The sequence below is a fragment of the Gopherus flavomarginatus genome, chromosome 11 (assembly GCF_025201925.1).
Source record: "Gopherus flavomarginatus isolate rGopFla2 chromosome 11, rGopFla2.mat.asm, whole genome shotgun sequence".
NCBI classification, from domain to species: Eukaryota; Metazoa; Chordata; order Testudines; family Testudinidae; genus Gopherus; species Gopherus flavomarginatus.
Genome location: NC_066627.1, coordinates 6,172,214 through 6,177,091, shown reverse-complemented (window position 1 = coordinate 6,177,091; position 4,878 = coordinate 6,172,214).

Here is a 4,878-nt window from a genome sequence, read left to right as displayed (position 1 = left end):
GAATTCCACAGGGCACCTAAACCAGTTAGGCACCGCAATTCTGAGTCTAAGCCCCCCTCAGGGATTCAGCTCTACAGCTGGGATTTCCAAAGGCACCTGACTGCCCTGAGCCTCAATGGTGAGAAGTCTGTGGCTGAGAAAAGGACTGACGCCCATGTCCCGGCCAAGCGCCTGATCCAAAGAGACTTCACTTCCCCATCCAGGCTTGTCAGTTGGCCTCGCTTCTGAGGCTGCCATCAAAGGGTCCTATAAATGTCAGTTGCAGTGGGTTTGCCAAAGGGGACACTTATCCAATGGGACCAGGGCTGAGATTGTCCCAGACTCATTCATTTCCATTACATGGTTCTCAGTGTATAGATAAATAGTTTAAGGCCAGAAGGGACCATTTGATCATCCAATGTGACCTCCAGGATAACCCAGACCAGCGAATTTCACCCCTGGATTGAGCCCAGTGACCTGTGTGTTAACTCAACTGTCTTCCAGAAAGGCATCCAGGCTGGGTCTGAAGCCATCAAGAGAAAAATCCACTGCTTCCCTGAAGAGTTTGTTCTGCTGGTTAATCACTCTCATGTGCTTCTAGCACAGAGGCAACATGTTCCATATCCCATCATGGAAAGAGCTTATTCCAGACAATGTAACAGAGCAAAATGGGACGGCATGTCTTTCACAAACACCCCCTGGGAAGTAAACCGCTACACAGAGACACAGCTCAGGCTGGTAGCTGAGGATTTGTACTAACTCTTTGTACTAACTCCATCTCCAGCTTCCCAAACATCAGCTTCTGTTCCAGTGGAATGGGAGAGTCAGAAAAAACAGAACTCAGGAGTCCTGTGTCCCAGTGCTCTAACCATCAGGTATCACTTTCCTTCCAAGATAAAACCCAGGAGCCCTAGTTTCCAGCTCTCCCTGCTATAACCCCTAGACCGCACTCCCCTCCCAGAATCAGGGATAGAATCCAGGAGTCCTAGTTCCCAGCCCCGCACTGCTCTAACTCTTAGGCTCCCTCCCCTCCCTGAGCTGGCTGCACAACACAAGAATTCTGCTTCCCAGTCCCCCTTTCCTAGTCAGTGGACAGGACAACTGGATTCCATACCTAGCTCTGAGGTATAAGTGATGTCTCATGGGTTGGATGAGGTCTGACTGGGGGTAAGTATGGCTGAGTCTCCTTCCTATCAATGTCCTGCTGCATGGCCCCCTATAAGTCACTTTGAGTTTGAGCCACAAAGGGACATGGGCCTGGCAATCATCTGTCAGCCCCACAGTGCAATTCACAGCCCCAAGTTGGTCCCTGAGAACGGGATCCACAGAAACCAGCACACTCGCAGAGTTGCCTCAGCTAGCCAGCTGGAAATGCCGGGGAGAGGGATGCGGTGCCCCTCTGATGGAATTAGGTGCCTAAATCCAGGCTAGAAGGTGGGGCCTATTTCTGCTTGGGGTTCACAGCCATGAACGCTCTCCTGGAGTTCGGCGCCTAGGCAGAGGCACCGGAAAGGGACGGCCAGGGGCCAGGGGACCCCACTTTTCAACATGGGAGTAGTTTGGGGGCAGGGGGCTGCATTGCCCCCCCAAAAAAAAGTCCTGCAAGCCTCGGGCAGGCATGGAATGGCACAGGCAGGAGCTGCAGTTCACGGCAGGGGAGCTGATCAGCCTCTTCCTGGTGCTGGTCCCTCACCGGGGGGTGGGGTCTCAGGAGAAAAGGAAAAGCGGGGGGGGGGTGAACGTGGAGGGGGCTGGGCCTTGGGGGAAGAGGTGGAGTGTGGGGCAAAGCCACAAAGGAGTGGGGCCATAGGAGACGGGGCCTCATGCCCCTCCCCACACATTTCTACCGAGGTTCCAGTGCTCCTGCACCTAGGCCAGGTCAGCCCTTTCCAGTGCGAAAAGCAGAGGGAGAGGCACACACCACTATACCTGATTGCCCAGCTGTCAGACCCTCCCCTGGTCATGTTTTCAAATGCCCCTTCCTCCTGATTCAGAGCAGGGACCTGGACACGGATCTCCCCGCAGGAGCTGTTACCACTAGCCAAGGCTCTCTGGATGACTCTACATTGCACTGTAAACCCAGGTCTGTGGGACCTGGGCTCATGATTTCAGTGTTTACAAGCCCACGTGTGAGCCACCCCACCGCATTGTAAACCTGGACTTGCAATTGCTGGCCCCGTGTCTCCCAGCCGCCCTAACACATCCGTAGGTGCTGACTCCGTGGGTGCTCTGGGGCTGGAGGAAACATTTGTGCACCCATTGGCAGCGAAGCTTCCCTCCCGCCCCTGCAAGCCGTGCCTCCTATTCTGCCTCCTCCCCTGAGCGCACCATGTCCCTGCTGCTCCACCTACCTCCCAGCGATTCCCACTGACTGCCACCAAAGAGCTGTTTGGCTGCTCTGGGGGTGGGGAGGAGCAGGAACGTGGCATGCTCAGGGGAAGAGGCGGAGCCGAGGCAGGGATTTGGAGAAGGAGTGAGAATAGAGACAGGGAGGGGGTGGAGTTGGGGTGGGGACTTTGCAGAAGGGGTTAGAATGGGGGCAGGGCAGGAGTGGGAGGGGTGGAGTCGGGGCAGGCCAGGGGCAGAGTGGGGTTGAGCACCCACCGGCAGGAGCAGAAGTCGGTGCCGATGAACACGTCCGTGCTGCACTGCACAGTGCTTCTGACTCGGGTTGGCCACTCAAGCCGCATCCACATGGCAAAATGACAAGGCTCACGCCTCCGATGCTGTGGGACTTGAGATCTCACACACACAGCCTTGGCAGAGTCCTAGGAGCTGGTCCTGAGTGCTTGCTGACCTGAGGCTGATTTGTGTGTGAGCAGAAGAGGGACTTGGGTTCAAACCTGCCTCAGAGCCTGGGGTTAGAGTGCTGTGTAGATGCACTCTCTGCCTCACCGAGCATTTAATTATATCATTCAAAGGGGAGACTGAGACAGCTATAAACTAGGTTGCCCCATAGCACACTGGTTAGGGGCACTATCCTGTGAGACCCATGTCCAGCTCACCTGAGTTCAGACCTGCTCTATAACAGGCACTGTGTGGATTTGAAGGTGGGGCTTCCAGATAAATGCCCTGTAGAGAACACTCAGTTTCAGGACACCTCAGGATGTTGCTGGCTTGCACATCCTCACCAGCAGAAAATTAAGTCCTAGTTAACCTAGCACTAGGTGGCTTAGCACCTTGGAGGATCTGAGCCTGGGGGAGTTTAGGCACCTCCAGAGGCAGGTGACAGCTGAGTGAAGGTTTTGAGGATCCCAGTGGAACTTCAATGTTGGATGTAGGCTCCTAAATCCCTTGGTGGATCTAGTCCTTTCCTTATGTGTGCCTCAGTTTCCCCCATTTAACTGGTACTAGGCTGTTAAGATAGGATTTGCAAAGCCACTTGGGGGCAGGGGCTATACATTCAGTGCCCATGCTTTTTCAACGGACTCTGTGTGTTCAAATCTCTTAGGTAGCTTTGAAAACCCTATGCCCCCCCTTCCCCTCCACACACACACAAATCTCATCTGCTTTGCAATCTGGTCATTTCATGCCTGATTCCTGCCTGCCCCCTAAAAGTTAGCTGGGTTTGAGCTGCCAGGGATTGCATCCTGCTTTGGCGCTGTTTAATAAACCCCATTGCAATTAAAATGCCAGCTCAGCTGTCCCCCAAATCCTAGGGGGCCAATTTCCCTTCATCTGGTCCAGCAGAGAGCATCCATCAGCACTTTCTCATTAGCATGTGAGTTTATAGATCGGTAGCGGGGCTAAGGGCTATCAGAGTTAGAGTGGAGAACTGAGCAACCACCAGCACCTCAAAATGTGATCAGCTTGGGAGACTTCTGGAGAGGTGAGTGGATGGCAAACTTCTGGGATGGAACAATTATTCGTGCTTCCTACAGCTGTGGTTGAGTGCGTTAATTTATTAGTGACTCAAAATTGCAGAGACTTGGCAATTTGAGACACAACAGATCTTGCTTCTTGGCTGGGGGTTAGACTAGATCACCCTTGAGTTCCCGTCTAACCTTGAGGCTCTGTGATGCTATGAATGCTGGCCAAAAGGCAGAGTGGGGTATGTATCTGGAGCCCTGACTATCACCGCCTCGAACCCACAAGCAGTTGGAAAACAGTGGGGAGGGGGGGAGTCTATCATAATCTGGGAGCAGTAGCTTTGGTAAAACAGGTTTAAAATGCAGACCTCAGCCATCCAGCTTGATATTTACATAAGATTTGTGCCAGGGCTGTGACCCACCACCACCACTTTCCCTGAGACAACACTCCCCTGCCAGGGCTGAGAATAGAGCCCAGGAGTCCTGGCCTCCAGCCCCTCACTGGTGTAACCCTCTAGACCCAACCACTCTCCCAGAGCTGACACTAGTATCCAGACTTCCAGCCCCCACCCCTTCTAATCACTGGATCCCACTGCTCTTTCAGAGCTGAGAAAAGAACCCAGGAGTCCTGATTCCCAGCCCCATCCATCTAACCACTAGATCCCCTCCTTTACTAGCCCAGTATCATGTCTTCCCACAGTGGCCAGTGCCCAGGAGTAGAACCCAGGAATCCCAGTTTCCAGTCCTTCAATCTCAAAATCCACGAAGTTCCAGAGCTGACAATCAAGCCCAGAGATCCTGTCTCTCAGCCCCTCGCTCTAACCCCTAGCTCCCACTCCCCTCCCAGAGATAAAAATAGTACCCAGGAATTTTAGGTCCTAGCCCACAACCTCAGAGCTAATCTACTAGAGTTTTTCACCCTCCTAGAACCAGGGACAGAACCCAGGAGTCCTGGTGTCCAGCTTCACCCTGCACTCGGCCCATTATGAAGAGAGGCTGAAAAGACTGGGTCTGTTTAGAAAGGCAAAGAGTAAGAGGGGACATGTTGGAGAGAGAGAGAGAATAATGAATGGGACAGAGAAGTGAGATC